The sequence below is a fragment of the Rattus norvegicus genome, chromosome 10 (assembly GCF_036323735.1).
Source record: "Rattus norvegicus strain BN/NHsdMcwi chromosome 10, GRCr8, whole genome shotgun sequence".
Taxonomy (NCBI): domain Eukaryota; kingdom Metazoa; phylum Chordata; class Mammalia; order Rodentia; family Muridae; genus Rattus; species Rattus norvegicus.
In genome coordinates this window covers 98,716,813-98,735,743 of record NC_086028.1, presented here as the reverse complement: position 1 = coordinate 98,735,743, position 18,931 = coordinate 98,716,813, and the positions used below count along the sequence as shown (strand labels likewise).

Genomic DNA, 18,931 nt, shown 5'->3' with positions numbered 1-18,931 from the left:
TCCCTCTTTCTTTGTGTAGCATTTCGATTGAACCCAGAGCCAGGCATGCACTCCATCACTGAATGATGTGCTCAGCTCTCTTGCTTTTTTCATCTTTAATGTGGTGTTTTAACAAGTTGTCCAGGCTGGTCTTGAACTCACTCTTTTGCCCATATTGACCTTGAGCTTGTGATCTTTTTTTCCCTCAGCCTCCCAAGTAGTTAGGGCGATAGGCTTATACCACCAGACCTGGCTTGAGTCGGTTTCTGTATCCCTTCACCACAAGCACATTACTATTGGTTGCCTGTGGTATTTCTGTACATTTTAGCACGTTCTTACTTACTAGCCCTCTAAGATGGTCAAGACTCTTCCTATATTTTTCTGGCCCTTGCCCCAGATTCAGCCAATTCCCCAAGTCTCCCTGGAACATTATATGGAACGATAGTGTTAGAACCCACTCACGGGCCTGGTATTTCTCAGTCCTGAGGTATCTTTGCATCTCGTCCTTATAGTGTAGGGAGCAGAGATATGTGTGTGCAGTGACCCATGGTAAACGTGTATTTGTGTGTGTGTGTGTGTGTGTGTGTGTGTGTGTGTGTGTGTCTCCAATATCCCTATCTATCTGTATCCTTAGCCAATCACGAGTTCCTACTGCCATACCTGGACGTTTTTAAGCTAGGACTGTGTGACTCATGCTTTGCCTGGATACGATCCATTTCACATTGGTGAGGATCTATCACGGACTTCACTCTGCTCCTCCATATTCCTCCTATGGAGTACTTGCTAATGTCATTAACGCGAAAAGTTTAAGTATGGAGGAGTGGAATGAAAAGCGAAAGCGGAAGAACCAGCGGCTATGGAAACCCACCTCAGGCTCGCGTACCATTTTGAGAGGCAGCAATCCTCCCTCGCCATGGCTACAGGGCTCTCTACTCAGAGAGAGAGAGAGAGAGCTGGAGAACGTGTCCTGAGGTCCGCTCCCTGGGACTCTGCTCTGCAGACCAGAGGAGGCCAGTCGTCTGCACCGTTCATCTTCACCTTGGCTTTTCCTGTAAGTGAGGGGGTGGGGCAGTTGTGCCTGTAAAATGGAAACAGTGACCTAACCTTTCTGCGCTGCCACTGATACCCCACGGATGGCACCACACGGCACCACATAGGGGCCAGGTCGCCAGGGCCAACTTCAGAGCTTGCTTGCTTGGAGTTTGCGATCAATGTGGGACAGTTTATTAGAGTGTTGGGTAAAAGTGTGACGACTGGGCTTAGGGGAGACCTAGTCACCACTTCCCTTTCCTCCTCTTTCCTCTCTAACGCCCTGTGGTGGTTTGAATGAGAAATGTCTTCCACCGACTCATGTATTTGAACACTTGGTCCCCACCCGTGGAGCTATTTAAGGGAGGTTGTGGACATTTAGGAGTGTAGGCTTGCCGGAGAAAGTACATCACTGAGGGTAGTATGGGGGCGGGGGAGTATTTATAGCGGGAGAACAGGAAGTAACGGATATTTACATCGTGATTCAGAACAGTAGCAAAACCACAGCCATGAAGTAGCAACCAAAATAATTGTATGGTTGAGGATCGCCACAACATGAGGCATGAAGGGTCGCACGCAGCTTTAAGAAGGTTACCCCCACTTCCTGTTCTTTCTCTTTGCTTCTTATTCGTGAATGAAACGGTATCAGCCAGTTTCCTACCCCTGCTACGTCGTCTGCTGCGCCAAGCCATTTGCCCCCCGTTATGAGGACACTATCCCTCTAGACCCACGGCTAAAATAAATACTTTCTTCTTTAAGTTGCTTTTGATTTTTGTTTTTTTAACCACAGAAACAGAATAGTAACCAACACTCCCTATTATTCGTATATATATGTATATATTATGTATACATACATGAGTCCTGTCACTGTGTGTGTGTGTATGTATGTATGTATGTATGTATGTATGTATGTATGTATATGCTCATTGCATGGTTCTCAACCTTTCCAATGCTGCGTGCGACCCTTTAATACAGTGCCTCATGTTGTGGCAACCCCCAATCATACAAAGTAATATTGACAAAAATAACATTAAGCAAGGTCACATAATCTCAGAAAGAAGAAGCCAAGTCCTCTGCCTCATATTATTATTTTTTTCTTTTTTTCGGAGCTGGGGACCGAACCCAGGGCCTTGTGCTTGCTAGGCAAGTGCTCTACCACTGAGCTAAATCCCCACCCCCTGCCTCATATTATTATTGTTGCTACTTCACGGCTGTGGTTTTGCTACTGAATCACGATGTAAATATCCAATATGCAGGATATCAGCTAGGCCACCCCCGTGAAAGGGCCAGCTGACTTTCCCGAAGGGTCAGAACCCACGGGTTGAGAACTGCTGACTTACTGGCTTTTTAGACATTCCTTCATTTAAGCCTCCAGAATCTTGGGGTTTACAGGGGAAAGCTACCACACCTGGCTTTCTCTTGTCCTGTTAAATATGCGTGCCTTGTCTCTGAGTGTGATGGTTAGTGCTGCAGAATCTAGGATCACCTGGGAGACAGGGTTCTGGGCATCCTGGGAGAGAGTCCCTTGGCTATGTTAACTGGTATGGCAAGACCCAATCTTAACGGTGGGCAGGACCATTCCCTAGGCAGGGGTCCTGGACTATCTAACAAGAAGCAGCAGTGTGAATTTACCCCTCTATTCTCTGATCGTGGATGTGGTGTAAGCAGCCGCCTAAAGCTTCTGCTGCCTCGCCTTTTTTACCACAATGAACTATACTTGAAATTCGAGCTGTGAGAAACTAAAAGCAAAATACAGCAAAACGAACCCCATTATTATATTAAAAAACAAACAAACCCTGAGATAAACAAACAAACGCTCTGAAATCAACCAGACTCAAAATATATACATCTCAGTGGACTTCTGAACAGTTGGGATAGGCATTCTGAACCGTGGAGATTAACAGGGACGTTACACTGCCATTCCCGAATGTATTTTCACGAGCTTACCCACCACCAAAAAAGTAGAAAAAAGGTGTTAGAACTAGAAAAGCAATTAGTTTTACACCATCTTTCAGAACTGTGACCATTACCTACAGTTAGTTCTTCCTCCCTTCGGACTTTGGCCTTTCATGTTCTCTTTTCTTCATGTTACTCTGTGCTAATATGTACTTGCTTACATACATACATAGGGCTTTGGCTAGGTTCCTCATATGAGGCAGAGGACATGGCTCTTTCTTTCTGAGATTATGTGACCTTGCTTAATGTTATGCACTCTAAGTCCACCCATTTTCCTGCAAGAATTTGAAATTTCCATTTTCCTCAGAGCCGAATAGTATTTCATTTTGTCATACATAACAGATTTTCATTGTCTGTTTACCTGTCGATTGACATCTAGGTTGATTCCTTTTTTTTTTTTTTTGCTGTAGCAAATAAAGCAGCAATAAACATGGTGTGTGTGTGTGTGTGTGTGTGTGTGTGTGTATGTGTGTGTGTGTGTGTGTGTGTGTGTGTGTGCGTGCGTGCATGCGTGCATGTACTCATAGGCACATAACTCTATGGTAGGATATGGAGTTCTCCGAGCATATGCCCAGGAGTAATGTTGCAGGTCATATGATAGTTCTATTTTCAACTTTTTGAGAAATCTGCTAACTGATTTTTGTGCACAATGGCTGAATTAATTCCTCCTCCCACCAACAGTGAGTAAGGGCCCCTCTCTCTGTGTCCATCCTCTCCAATGTGTCCAACACACTTGTTGATGACAGTAATTCTGACTGGGGTGAGATGGATCTCATCGTAGTTTTAATTCGCAGTTCCTTTATTATCCATTTGAGTTTCCTTTCCTTCTCTCTCTTTCTCCTTCCTTCTTTTCTATCTGCCTATTCAGTTCAATCCCTCTTTTGTAAATTCTAGATTCGAGCCCCTTGTAACTGGCACAGATTTTTCTCCCTTCTGTATGCTGTCAGTTAACTCTGCAGATCCCTTTGCTGTCCAGAGATTTGCGTTTTCCTGCAGCCTCGTTGGTTGACACTTGGGGTTCATTCTTATGTTGTCGATATTTTATTTAAAAATTTCCTGCTTACCCCAGCATCTTGAAGAGTCTTCCCTGTGTTTTCTTCTAAAAGTGTTTCAGGTTGCAAGTGAGGATCTTTGACCAATTTGAATTGGCTTTTGTACAAGGTGATATATACAATCAATCCAATGTATGTTTTTGTCTCCTGTGTCAAAAATGAAGTGGTTGCTTAGTGCCAGTTGCTTTTGACAATATTTTATCACAGCAACGGAAAAGAAACTAAGGCAACGTCTTTAGAAGTTAATAAACTCCCTTTTCTCCTTAGTTGCAACAGAAACGAAACTGGAACAGAATGGAGTCTCTCTTTGTTGGAGAAAGTCTGTGAGGGGAGGTAGCTGTGGTGACCCCGATCCTTCGCCAATTGCTCCTTGAGGGTAAGGGGTAAGAAGAAGGAACTACAATTCCCAGGATACCACTCGGCCAATCTACCACCTTGCCCCGCCCCTGGACACGCCTATCCGCAGACGGTCTCTATAAAAGGCCAGAATGGCCCAAGGGCGCGCAGAGCCCAGTAGTGCCGCGGAAAGTGTTTGCTTCTCGCGGTGCCTCTGCGCATCCAGAGCTTTGCTGCCTGGCGAGCGTCCTCCCTGTACCACGGGGTCCTCGCCCGACCTACAAACCCGAGGCTCCTATGAGATATTCTGGATTCGCCAGAGGGGTTTCTGCTAGTGCGGATTGTGTGCTGACGATGCTCATAGAAGAAAGGCGCAGAGCTATGCGAGGAGACAGGATGCACCGGTCAGAACCTTCGGTGGCCTCCGCTCGCTGCTCTTGGCGCGGGTCCGCTCTTGGAGATCGCGCTGCTTGGGAGGCCGGGCGCGCGATCTCCGCGCTGTCCACGCGGGGCCGCGGCGCGGTGGCCCCACTTTGGCTTTGGGTACTAGATGGACAGTGGGGAAAGGGGTGGGGGCTCCGGGTCCCCTAACGTGGATTACTTGGTGTTTATCAACTGGATTTAGAAGACTCGCGACCTGGTCTCTATCATCCGTGGATTGTCTTTCCATCTCCCAGCCGCTCTTCCACCTGGAGGTAAGTTTCCCTGCGGTGCGCGAGGTTGTGGATTTGATTTGCCCTTCTCCAGGCTTCTGTTGGATTTTGAAGGTTCAAGGATTGGAATTTTCGTTCTGATTGACGTCTAGAAAGTCATTTTAGCAACCCTCAGGTGGACCCTACGGAGGTAGTCCCCGGCCTTTCTCGCTCATCGTCGGGTCCTACAGCCTGCGGCAGGGACAAGCCATTGGTTACCCGGTGCGGGGATAGAGACTTAGCAGAGGAAGCGCCTACCTTCTTGGCACTTGCCTTTTGGCGAGGGTGGTCCTTCGGGACCCTTTGCTTTGAAAGCCATGTCTCTCCGGGCAGCTGCCCAATGCACACAGCGGGCTGCTGGGGCGCAGTGCTTGCAAGAGGCCACGGGGTCGGGTAGCTGTGGGGGCGCTTGGTGGATACTGCATTGTTTGCAAGACTGGTCTCCTGTGGAGTTGATGGAGTGATGGGTATTGGCCACCATGTGAGTAGGGGTTCGCAGGAAAGGAATTTGGTCCAGGGTGTACACCCACCACCCGCCTCCTCCTTTTGGTGTGGCTTGTATCATGAAGAAGACTTTCAAAGGCTTAGGTCCCGAGACATAACTGTAAGTTAAAGGAATCTGTACTCCATAGCTCTCTCTCCTTGTCCTTTTGTGATTGCATTGTAGTGGGGAGGTTGGTACCTGTCACCATGTCATCGGAGAGGAGGTTGTTTGTTGAATGAATGACTGAGCTACCCCACCCTAAATTACACCAGGTCCCTCTGTTTCCTTTTCTCTCCTGGGCTCTCACCCTTAATTCCAGATCCTCTGGAGGTGGTTTTCTGGGGACACTTTCCAGATACGGGGATTCCTTCTCCCCTCCTCCACTGACCCCTGTCAGCAGTCTTTAGGCATTCTTTTGGAACATGTGTGGTGGCCCATTTCTCACTCAGAACTCCCTTCCAACATAGGAAGCTTTTCAGCCTGGCATTGGCTTTTGTAAGTGCCCAGGGGCCCTGAGGTCTCAGTTGGCACCTGCTCATGGAGGGGAGGCTAGGCAGCACAGGGAGAAAGAAAAAAATTAAATGACGTTTTCTGAGTCCTGACTGTCCTGCAGAAGCTGGGGTCCTGCTGTCCACGGCTCCACCCAGGTGCTTGTGTATGCCCAGTGAGAAATGTTCCCCAGTGAGAAATTGTGTGTCGTTCCCAGCACTGTGGCAACTGGATGTTTCCTGCCATTTGCATGGTCCTGTAGTTTCTTGTCCTATAAGGACGGGGAGAATGGGTCAAGGAGAGCTGTTCTGTGGGTCTGTGGCCAGTGAGACTGTTTTCAAGGTGCCTCTCCTAGGGTCAGACTGAGAGTCTACAATCCACAATATTCACAACTTTGTTTCCTGTTCATGCTCCCCGCCCCCCCATCCCCAGTTGTGACTCCTGTACTGCTGAATTCTGCAACTACCAAGCAAACCTTTTGCTTGGTAATCAGTCTACTGTTGAACACTTAGGTATTTCCAAACCTAGCCTCAGCAATCATCCGCCAAGGAGGGTCCTTTAGTACCTAAGTATTGGAAGGACGCATCGTGACAAGTTTCTAGAAACTTTCCTCTTTTAAGTCTGTTGGTTGAGTGTTGGAGAAGCATTTCAAAGTGGAAGACTTTTCCGAGAGGGCTTGGAGGCAAAAGACACCACTCATCTCTTACACAGCCTTTCTCTCTTAGGGAGGGGACACGAGGCACGGGGCTAAAAACCATGAAAAGGTCGCTTAGTGCAAGGTTTGCTCCCTTCCGAAGTCACTCAACACCTCCAAAATTGTTCACTTGAAATTCTCCTAAAAACCACACTATCCACCCTCCTAGAAGCAAGGGGTGGGGATGGGGTGGGGTGGGATAGTGGGTTTCTGGAGGGGAAACAGGGAAATGGGGTAGCATTTAAAGTGTAAATAAAAAAATGCAATTAAAAAATCCTATAAAAACGCTATTAAAAAAATCCACAGTATCAATTGCTTCAGTGGCCCCGCAGATACCTGTGCGCGAGGCAGCAAGATTTAAACTGCTGCCTTTTCTTTAAAATTAACCTTCCAGTTGAGCACAGGTCTAGATTTACAGGAAAGCTGCAAACACAGCCTCTCCCGTCTCCTCTTCCCAAGCTTCCCCACATGTTAACATCTGGCATACACCATGGTGCAGTGATCAGGCCCCCAGGACACCAACAAGGAGCCAGGGCTCACCCCCAGGCCTGGTGCAGATCCCTGTTACCCACCGGTGTTCTGAGTGGGGCCAGATCTCATCCCGTGTGCTGCAAAGCCATCTCGTAAAAAAATGGAGACTGACCGAGCGCAAGAGGTGGCTTTGGATCCCAGAAGGCCTGACATCGAGAGGCCACCTCCAACTCCCATCCATCCCCACTCACCTATCCTGTCTGACAGCTGCTGAATAGGATCAGGACAACCCACCCACCCCCTAACCCCGAAGGACCTCATGGGAGGCCCAGACTCAAAATGGAAGAACCGTCATCCCTCCATACCCTGCTCCCCCAAACTTCCACCCGGCAAACTGTTGAGTGAAAACTGGGTTATTAACCGATCTGTCCCAACATGTCTCTGGAGGCAGGAGACGGATAACATCCGGTGTGCGTGAGAGGAGCTGATGTGCAGCCTACTCTGTGGTTGAGAAGTAGTACATGGTGCAGTGCTTGCCCAGGTGACTCACGACACAGGAGTGGCAGGTGTGTCAGGCCCCCTGGCGTGCAAACCTAGCTGAGGCCACATTTCCTGGTCAGAGCTGACAGCCTTGCTCAGAGTGGATCGAGGGAGTTCTGGTTAAGAGAGTCCGTCTTTCTGTAAGAGATATCTTTTTAGGGGTAAGGGAGCCAGCATGAAGGACTTTGGGGATGAAGGCCTTCATATACAAGACCACGTACGAGAAGGTTAATTCTTGGCCACCGAAACCTGTGTGGTGTCTCTCCTCTGCAAAGGTCCTATGGTGACCAGATTCATTTTCTCTTCCTCCAGGGAGCCTCCCTGGTTTTCTCCCTCCACATCTCCACGAGCCTTGTGCAGCTTAGGGATCTCTGCCTCTAGCATCACGCCACTTTTCCAACCTGGGGTGGCTGGCTGGCTGCATAGAGTATTGATGATGTGTGGGTGAGGTTTAGCAGTTTGGGGGTTCCTTCAGTGTCAGGAGAACATACTTCTGAGGTTTGGCTGTTGGATTTGATTTTCCTTTGAGGATCTTAAATGTCCCCACCACCTGCAGTGTTTGATTGGTTTTGGGTTTTTGTTTTTTTTTTGTTTTTTATTTTTTGTTTTTGTTTTTGTTTTGTTTTTTGTTTTTTGTTTTTTTTTTTGGATAGGGTCTCACTCTGTAGCCCAGGCTGGTCTTGACCTTGAAACAATCCTCCTGCCTCCACCACCACTCCCAGTTACCCTGTAGTTTGTAGTGGGAGACATCTCCATTCTTTACAGCTACTCTTACTCCTGATCCAAGGCCCAGGCATTTCCTGTTCCCCGCTTACTATGGGTGAGGGTCATCCCAGGAAGTGTTAGGGGAGAGGGGCAGGGGTGGGTGCCATGACTTAACAGCCTTGGGTTAGGTATGGGGTGGGGTGGGGGTGTTCTCCATACTTGCTCTGTCCCTTTCTTCAGGGACTCAGCCTTGAACCCCACCCCCACCGATTCAAGGAGCCACAGCTCTTCCTGGGTCTACCTGGGTCTACCTGGGTCTACCTGGGTCCGGTTCAGACCATCCCAGGCCCTCTGCAGTGTGCCTTTAGATTGTGGCTTGCTTGAGGATGAATGGCCTGGAGAACTCGCTTAGCCCTTCCCCGGCTTCCCCCAGTTTAGTTCTGTTTGGATTTGTCTAGGGCTGGGGAGGCAGCGGGGTGGACTGTCCTGTATGCTTGCCAGGAGATACTCGAAGACAAGGAACCAGTGCTTCTTGGCCAGTTAAAGCCTAAGTCCAGCCCCATCCCCAGCGGAAGCTTCCTGGTCATAGGCCCTTTTGCTCCACCTCCCCCAGGCAGCCCCTCTGGGTTTCTCTTCACCTATTCCAGACTTTTTGTTCTTTCATTTGTTGGTATTTGTTTTTTCATTTTTATTTTTTATTTTTACAGAGACCTCTCAAAGTCGGTTGTGCTGCGGGTGGGCACGTAACAGGAAATTCTTCTGGGGCCTGTAGGAACACATTAGATCTGCAATCCTTCTCCCATGCATGAGGCCCTGGGAGCTTGGAAGATATCCCCTCACCAGGCTACTTTGCCTCCATGCAGACCACTGTGACCATGTCGACAGCAGGTCCTCAAGGAGCCAGCAGCATCCTCTGTATCAAATTATTCTTTTAATGCTGGTGCAAGTCCTTTCTGCCATAGCCCAGGCTGGCCTTGAACATGCCATCCTCTCGCTTCTGCCCCCGAGTGCTGGGATTAGAGATAGGAGCCCCCACACTCAGGTAGCAGCCCCAGGTATCACACAGATCTCTACTCACAAGAGGATGGGATTTGACCTTCCTCTTGAATATCTTCCCTTCAGTCAGGCCACGCTGGCTAAGTATGCTCTGTTGGAAAATCCTTCAAGCTTCGCTTCCTAGACTGAGTTTGTGATGCCTGGGGTGGGGGTGGGGGTCCCATACAATACCATTCCTGTCTGATTCTATGAAAGGCCCAAAGCCCAGAGGAATCCTGCAACCTGCAAGAATGCTGAAGTAGCAACTTTCTGTCCAAGAATTCTTTCTGTACCGTGAATCATCACCTCCTCCTCCCTTATTTGGTTTGCCGCGGCAGGTCTTTGCACAGGAGTCTTGAAGCCAGGTGCCTTAGTGTGTGGTTAGACAGAAGTGGCTGTGTTTAGGGGAGAGTAGACGGGGGAGCTGGAGTTCTGCAATCCTAGAGACAGAGCGGACCCCTTCGGCCTGTGATCTCACGCCGCCTCAGAAGAAGCTCACCTTTGCTGTCTCCTGCGCGTTCATTTCTCTGGCCAAGCAAGTGGGCCCCTGACCTCATTTTAACTTGATCAATCTGTTTTCCTTTGCTTTCACCGGACTGGGTAGCCTGGGATGGGAGAGCCAACCTTGTCTGCCCTCCAGTTGCAGCTGGCATGCTCTGTGAGCTGTCTACAGGGCATTCCCTTCACATAGCTGTAGACGTTTCCAGTCACACGGCGGTGAGCGTCCCCCCTGCTTCAGGCCGCAAATATAGAGTGCCTGCTGGATGGGCCCTTAAACACACTGTTATTCCTTTGGCTCCTCTGCCTGTGGCCTCTCATGGTCTTTGGTGTCATTGAGAAGCCAACTTGAAGCAGGGTGCTGGGGGCCGGTGGGCAGGGGTAGAGTCTGCCCTGCTTTACTTATAGAAACGAAGGTGTCGGGAGATGCTGGCTTTTAGGGGTTTCCTCTGTCTTCAGAAGGCACTTGGGACCTTTAGGTGACTATCATTGTGTCTGCAGATCTGACTTCTTCACTCATCAAAAGAAAAAAAATCCAACCATTATTTTATCGTAATAAAATATTGCAGAAGGTAAAAATTACCATCTTTGTCTTTTTCCTATGTGCAGTTGTGGCCCTTGGTCTGTGCGTTGATCAACGGTCACCCCCCGCTTTCACAGATTTGCCCAAACAGAAACTTCACGAAGCACTAACTCCCTGTTTCCCATCTTCCTGGCCCTGGAAACCCACCTACTATCCGGTCTTCGACTTGGACTGATTGCTAGTCACTTAGCACGAAGCCCTCAGGTTTATCCTTGGCTGTAGTAATGTGTGCCCATTGCTTTTCCTTCCTGAGTCCCAGTGTCACCTCACTCTGCTGAGGCCATCCAGCCATGGTGAATAATGCAGTTACCATCCTGGGCATGTAAATATTCGTCCAGGTTCTTGCTTTCAGTCCTTCGGGTCTGTAAACAAAAGTGGAATTGCCGGATCAAGTTGTAATTTCATGCTTAATTCTTTTTTTCAAGGTCCACCCTGCCTTCCCCCGTAGCTGCACCCTTTTGCGTTGCTAGCAATGGTCCTGCACACATTCTAACCCATGCTTGTACTTCCCTTTCTCTGTTTCTCTTTCCCTCCCTCTCTCCCTCCCTCCCCTGCTCTGGGGTGCTTGTAACCTGGAGGGAGCAACTTCCATTAGGAGTTAAATTCTCCCAAGGAACCTAGGGACAGCAGAGTTGCCCCCCCTCGGGGGGGGGGGCCCAGCTCTGCCCACACCACAGTTGTCCGTCTCTGGATGACAAGGCTAGGTGGCCTCGTGTACTTCTGAAGTCTTACTAAGTGGGCTGCAGTTTTCCAGTGCTCTCATGTCCCTTCTGACATTACCCTCAGCCTGGTCACCCCACATGATGGAGAAGACCTTTGGGTACAGATGAGAGAAGCCAAGGCTGTTTACCTAGACCCAGAGGAACTCGCCTGTTGGTCCTAACCTGGCAGAGCTGGGAAAGGAAGGCCCTTTGAAAGCATCTGGTGAGGAGGTGTGGGCATGGGAGGGTGGAGCACAGGAGGGCGGACAGAGCACGGTCTGTTTAGGGGAACTCTGGGGTGAGTCCTCCCTTCCTGCTTGTCCCCCAGCCTCAAATTTTCACGTAGGAACATTGTTGCAAGCGAACACTTTGAGTTACTTTCTTACTAAAGAGCCCTTTCCTGTACAGCTGGGTGGCCTAAGGGTTAGAGTTTGAGCCCTATAGCAAGATGTCAGATTTGGGGGCAGATCCACGGGGAGTCGGGATCATGGCCTCGTTTCTTCTAGCGTTTTCCTGTGTGAGCCCCGAAGGGTCCGTCCGTGCTGGGTTGTAATTAGCTATCCCATGCCTGCCTCCAGTCTCCGGGTGGAATCGGACATTTTCAGTGAGTAGTGTTATTAGCCCTGGGGCAAGGCTGTGCTCGTATGCCCTGCCTTAGCTCTCTGTAGTTCCTCCCCTGTGAGAGGGACAGGGCTTGTGCCCCCTGATGATGCAGATGTAAGGATGCTTCCTTACAGCTCTTTGGGGGTGACGGAAGGAATCAGGCCATGCACGGACGGGGTTTGCCTCCCTTAGCAGGAGAGCAAATGACTCCCGGTGACCTCTTCCCAGGGTGAACTCTGCCCACGACCTCTCTCTCCTCTTTGGCCTTTAAACACACTTGTTTGTGCACTGAATCTCAGGGACTCTGTGGTTGCTGGCAAGCCCACCTTGGAGTTCAGGTGTTCGGGGGTTTTAATTAGATTTCTGAGTGGAAACCAGGGATGTGGTTAACCAGAGACCTGAGTTGGTCTTGGTTTCTCGCCCCACCCTGACCACTAGGCTGGTTTGGGCCTTTCCAGGGTTGGTTTTTCTCGTTATTTAAGTACCTTTCCTGGATCCTGGTCCTCCCTTCTCCTCATTGTTGTGAGGGAAACTGGCTCCGTCATGCTTCTTTCCAAACCCTTTCTCTAGGCCCTTGTCATCCAGCAACATGTTTTCTTATAGGCAACAGCTTGGGAAAGATATACCTGTGGCTGCCTTATGTGGCTTGCTGGTCACGCTGACCATCTGATGTCATCATTTGAACTTATAAGGTGGATGCAGCCCAGGTGCTTTAACTGCATCACCGTATCATGGTTCAATCAATTATTCCCTTTGAGGCAGCATCAGCTGTCAGTCACCTGGGTTCTAGCAGAAAGAGTGGTCCAGCCTCTAATCCTGCCCAGAGGTTATTTCTTTTCATTTCTGCAGAACCCCACCGTCTTGGGGGATCTCTGAGGAACATTCCTAGGGTTTCCAGTTTTGAAGATGGAGTCATGGCTTAACACGGTGTCCTGCCCGCCCTACGCCCATCCTTTCTATGACTGGATCTATCTTGCTAGGTCTCTGGGCTCAAGTCCTCCTTCATAAAAGGAGTGTGTTTACCTCGGTAACTGGGTTTCAGTTGCAGGTTTCAGAGAAACTGGTTTGACCCAGCTTAGAAGGATCCTAGGTTTCAAACAACTGTTTGGTGGTGGGGCGGGGGAGCTGTGCCTTTTGGGGTATTTGTTGATCTCCTTCCCCCTGATTCATTACCAGCCTCCTTGTTAGGTTTATCTCTGGTGAGGGCAAGAAGGGCAGCACCTCGGGTCTCAGGACTGTAGATTCCTAGTTCATGTCCCTCAGGACCGCCCTCCGTTCCCCTTGCAGCTGTGGCCAGGAGGGGGATCCCATGATCGATTGGGTCTTCTCAGATCATGTGTTTCACCAACTCCACTAGGATTCTGCAGATGGGGGCACAAACTCATGGGAAGCAGAAGTAGATATGGAGAGGTGCCCCTCAGCAGTTGACGTGACTAACTCCGGCGACAGGGCACAACTGAGTACCTGTGCCCTTTTGGACAAAGAACTCAGGCTTGCTTATTGTGAACCTGGAGGCACCTAATGGTTATGCCCTAACAGCACCTTCCTCTCCTACCTCCACGAACCCAAGAGTCTTGTTTTTGCACGGAGGTATTGCCTTGCTCCACCATGGAGTCAGGAGTTTGGCTCATGGGTTGGTAAATCCGGCCTCATCCTGTGTCGCCTGTGACTGGCTTCTTCTTCCTCCACATGGTTGTCATAGAGAAGCACCCCGGTGCTCTGAATGGCACCTTTTACCTGAGCTTTCTTCACAGAAAAAAAAAAAGCAGTTCCCTAACTGAGTATCCACAGGCCCTTGCTTATTGTTTCCCATGTCCCTTGAGGGAGACACATTCTGTCCCTTTCTGGCATTCACAGCCAGTAGCCAGGAGCCGGGGCAATGGATTTGGGCAGACTTCTTGCCAGACTCGTGCGTTTGGCAGCCTGTGGGGAAGTTGAGAGCCCGGGGAAGCCAGACATGGAGTCAGCAGTGCAGGAGTCATGGCACAAGTGGCTGTATTCAGACGGGGTTCTTTTTCGTTCACACGTTCATGTGCCAACTTGGAAGGAGATCTCCGAGGCGCTTCGAAGGAGAGAGGCGGCTTTGATCTCCCGGGCTGTGAGGCTGGGGGTGGGGGACTCACTTTATCCTCACTACACAGGTAGGCTTTGAGGAGCTGTGACTCATGCTCATGGTTCTGTGAACCCTTAAAGGAAGCTATGCAGCCCTGGGAGGTGCTGCCAACTGCCCTCATTCACCACTGTCAGGGGAGGGGACATTTCACCATCATGGATAGATTATTTCTGTCTGAAGCTTGAGTAGGGATTGTTTCCTTAAGCGGGGAAGGGGGAGAAGGAAGAGGGTGTGATTCTTATGTATTGAAGGGATCTGGGAGGAAAGCAACTTGTTCCATTTACCAGAAGAGGAAACTGAGGCTCCAGGAGCTTCGTCTGAGTCACCTGGCTGGTCAGTGACAAAGCCTTTAGTGGCATGCTTGTAGACGTGTGTCCTTTCGGAGAGCTTTCTAGAAGCCACAAATCAAATGAATTGCATCATGTGTTTATGGGTGTGGTTTGTCCTTTGCAACTGTCTCCCAGGGACCTACTGTCTTCTTAGTGTTTCCTTCACCCTCCCAGAGTCTATTGGAAATAGATGTCTCTCTCTTCTGTAGATGAGGCAGTATGGCCAGTGTCGGAGTAATTAATACCCAGCCACAAGGTTCATTATTGGGTCATCCGGTAAGGAACTTTCATTGAGCACTCCAGGGGTTCGAGGCTTCCCCTCACGTCTACTCCTTCCAATTGTCTCCCTCTTTTCCCTCCCATGGGGCATGGCAGGTCTGGAGAGCAATCAGTAAATTCGAGTCATTGTCAAGCCTGTAGTGACAGGGTCTGGATCAGAAGAAGACAGATCTGTCTTTAGAACTAGTGAATCCTCACAACACTGCGCTACTCCTGTTTGTGTTAGACAGTGCACATGCTCAAAGCACCTTAGCATCGTGCGTGGAAATCCAGCGAAGGATGCGGAAGCCCGGGTTTGTTGAATCAAACTGCTATCCCGTTAGGCAGTTGTAATTGTTGGCATTTACAGTGAGGGTCCTGAGAGGCTTGTCCCAGTGTCCTCAGTAAAGAAGGCTTATAGGAGGATGGGTTGTGGGCTGATGAGGAAGCAGGTGGACCTAGTGTCAAGGGGTTCTCAGGCTCAGTCCATTGGATGGTGATGATGCTGTTTTCTTGGAACTCAAAGCTTAACTTGCAGGGCAGACCTATTGCTGGGCTCACTCTTTGGATGCTATGCCTGGAACTAGGGGAGCTATCCAACACCACCTTCTGATGGGATGCTGAGAGGTCCTTCCTTGTCTGAGCTGCACCCCAATCCTGCCGTCGTGTAACAGGTCCTTTGTACATCCTACTCTTTAATTGACATGGCTGGAAGGGTGGCCCCTACATGACCTTGAGGTTGAGGAAGGATTGAGATTGAGGAAAGCATCATTCATTTTAGTAGGTGGACTTAAATCCTTCCTTCTACTAATTAAAAAAATATAGTAGATTGTAGTGTGTGTGTGTGTGTGTGTGTGTGTGTGTGTGTGTATGTGTATGCAGATATGTATGGATGTTTGTATAGATTGTATGTGTAGGTGTGTGTATACCTGCAAATGTGTGTGCATAATTGTGTGCATATGTGTATGTGTGTGTGTGCATGCAGGTATGTGCAGATTTGTATAGATGTGTGTTGACTATGTATGTGTGCGCAGATGCATGTAAATGTGTGCAGATGTGTGTGCAGATGTGTGTATGTGTCTGTATGTGTGGGTGTGTGTATACCTGCAGATATGTGTGTATAAATGTGTGCAGATGTGTGTGCAGATGTGTGTATGTGTCTGTATGTGTGGGTGTGTGTATACCTGCAGATATGTGTGTATAAATGTGTGCAGATGTGTATGTGTGTGTGTGCAGATGTGTATAGATGTATGTGTAGATATATATGTGTAGGTGTGAGTGTGTAACTGAAGATGTATGTGTGTGAAGATGAGTATAAATGTGTGCAGATGTGTATGTGTGTGTGCAGATGTGTATAGATGTGTGTGTTGGTGTGTACAGATGTATGTAAATGTGTGTATGTGCAGATATGCATCGATGTATCTGTGTAGATTGTATGTGTAAGTGTGTGTATACCTGCAGATGTGTGTGCATAAATGTGTGCAGATGTGTATGTATGTGTGTGCATGCGTGTGCATTATGAAGGTCAGAGGACAACCCTCAGGAGTCTACTGTCCTTGTGTATTGCTTTCAAGGCAGGATTTCCCTTGTTTCTACCACTCCACCAGTCGTGTGAGCTCCTATCCCATTCTTCTGCAGGAGTGTTGGGGTTATTTATAGAGAAACACCACAGCATCTGGCTTTTTACCTAGGCTCCAGGAATCAAACTCCAATCACCAGGTTTGTGTAGTCAGTGCAACCAACTGAACCATCTCCCCAAGCCCCACCACCCCGACCTTAGCCCTTCTGTGACTTGAAAAAGTCAGCTCCAGGGGTCTATCTGCTTGGACATGGGGGCACATCTGTGCTCTCGTGTCGCTGGATTTAATTGGGGGGATGTTTCCTTTCCATTCTCTAACTAGCAGGCCCAATTCCCCTTGGGGTTTTGCTCTAGGAAGTGTAAAATTTGGGCTGTGGTCTCCATCGGCTTACATGATGAAGGCCGTGTGTAGAGTTCAGTATGGAAGGTAGGCAGGATGAGTAGCAGCCTGGGAGGTGTCAGCTTGAGGGGAGAGGAGTCAGATGTGGGGTGAGGAGGCCAAGTACTATCCTCTGGCTCATAAGTGCTGGGGTCTGCAATGGCTAGTGCCAGCCCAGAATCTTCCCTGGGTCCTTCCTCTGCTACATCTTCCCCCTCCTCTTTAGCTGTCTCGGTGAAGTTGGTGATTCTGAGTCATGGAGGTGAACTAGAGGCTGCTATTTTCATCCAGTGGACCAGGATACATTTATCTAGGATTGGCTTTTGCAACACTTTCTTTTGCACCCAGAATTTCTCTTCTCAAACCTTTGAGACGCTAACGGCCTGTAGCCATGTGCACCACCACCACCACCACCACCACCACCACCACCACCACCACCACCACCACTACCACCACCATCACCACAACCACCACCATTTCACATGCCTTGGCTCCTCTTTTCCATGGAACCAACCATAGGCATGTTTTCTGGATTCACTGCTGCTGTCTGATGCCGACCCCCAGGTTGACTTTGATCTCTTCTGGGTGAATCAGTAGGAAAGAGGCCACAACGTTCTGCTGTTGGGCTGGTGCCTGGCGCTGTGGTTAAGGTCGGGGCTGGGAGCGGGGTGGAGTGGTCTTAATCCATATCCTACTGCAGAAGCAGCTGCATTGTACTTTCCACATGGGACACTGGTCCAGGTGGACTGGTCTTGGGAGCCTCAGGCTTCTATCCTCCATGCTTGTTTCTATCTACAAAACCCTGGTCAGCCCTTGTCCTGGCCTTGTCCTTTGCGGTGACATCACAGTGTAGCCTAGGGGTCTCAGAGCACCTGGTGACTTTACACCTCTTTGGTTAGCTTGGACGTCAAAGATGTCTCCGCTTTCTTTAGCTGCTTCCTGCCGATGGCTGCAAACAAGGCAGGGCGGGGGATGGCTGGGGCTGATCCTCATGGGCACTGCGCTCTAGGAAGACCCCTTAATGTCTTAGACATGTGCACAGTCAGGTAAATAGAGTCAAAACGCAGAGCAGCCTCTTGTGGCCGCCTTTCTAAAACATCTGTGTGATTTGGGGTGGCTTTGAAAAGGAAATGGTGACCTTGAACCAGAATAAGCAGTTGAGTGGCCCAAGCAGTGGCTCTCCTCTGAGATTTGGTGGGACACTGTTCATTTAAAGGTTTGGTGGGTATTGTGTCTGTCCATCCCCTGGGTGGATATTTGGACTCTTAATGGCTTTTGGAGACAAGGTAACCAAGGTTCCCCTCCTTGTATGAAAGATTTTTTTCTTCTTCTTCTGGTGTGCTGGTAGCTCACATCCTGGATTTTGGGAAGCAGATCTTGTGCTGACAGGAGACCCGGATGCCAGGAGAATTCTGCTCTGTGGAGCTGCTAAGGCCTAACCATTCAGTTGCTCCTGAGGCATAGAGAAGCCTTGTTACAGCCTGGATTGTTCTGGCCATGAGAAGGACTGCCCCCCCCCTCCAACTTCTCTCCCCTCCCCTTAGGAAAAAAATCCTCCCCCCCTTCAACATCCCTGTCTTTAAGAATTCCCTCCTTTGTAGCTCTGGGACAGAGACCCTTCTGTGAGCGTGCTGGAGGCCTGTCCTGGGGACACCCCGCCCCCCCTATTAAAAGAACATTGGAACAAGCTCCCCATTCTCCTCTGGAGAGGGTCCCTCTGTCCCAGGCCAAGGGACTCTTAAGGGACCGCTTATCCTGGGACATTCAGTTTACAAAGACTCCTGCAATGTCAGATAAACTCTCTCAGCCAGCCTAGGGAGGGGGGACAGGAGGAGCACAAAACCCCCTTTATTTTCACCCCTGCAGGGAGACCAATAAAGACTTTGTGCTGGAGAGCAGGGGTCTGAGCAAACAGAAGACAGGGGTCTGCCGGGCTTTGATGGGAAGAGCCTTGTGGGTTTTTTATCATTGCAGTTTAGGGGGAAGTCTTGGCATGGGATGGTCAGTTGCAAGTTTCCCATCAGGTAAACTGATCCTGATCCTAAAGTCCTCCCTCCCCCTTCCTGGAAAACCGGAAAAAAAAATAAAAAAGACCTTGGGCAAGTTGTATTTGCTGGCCAGGGAGAAACCCCAAAGTGAAGTGGTTATATTTTTATTTTTTTCCCCTATTATTTCCTTAGGGAAAACCTCCCAGTTCAGTAGACTGGGCCCCAGCTGTGTATGTATTTTAGAAGAGTCATGGTCTCAGGAATGTGGGTGACCATCTATGAGTGCCGTGTGTGTGTGTGTGTGTGTGTGTGTGTGTGTGTGTGTGTGTCCTTCACTATTTAGAGCAGACCTGACTACTGGTGTGGCACAGAGATTTCCCTCAGCCACATACACCAGAAAGTTCTACAACCAGCCATTTTTGAGAGAAGGGTATCTGA

The 18,931-nt window shown here is 49.3% G+C and overlaps 1 long non-coding RNA gene across 1 annotated transcript in view; it reads left to right on the top strand.

The window, feature by feature from the left end:
- Nucleotides 1–4,299: 4,299 nt before the first annotated feature.
- LOC102549836 (uncharacterized) overlaps nt 4,300–18,931 on the top strand; it is a 162,011-nt gene continuing 147,379 nt past the window's right edge. Inside the window, exon 1 of the long non-coding RNA XR_001840317.3 lies at nt 4,300–5,047. This is a non-coding gene — a long non-coding RNA (uncharacterized LOC102549836). The remainder of the gene's footprint in view (nt 5,048–18,931) is intronic.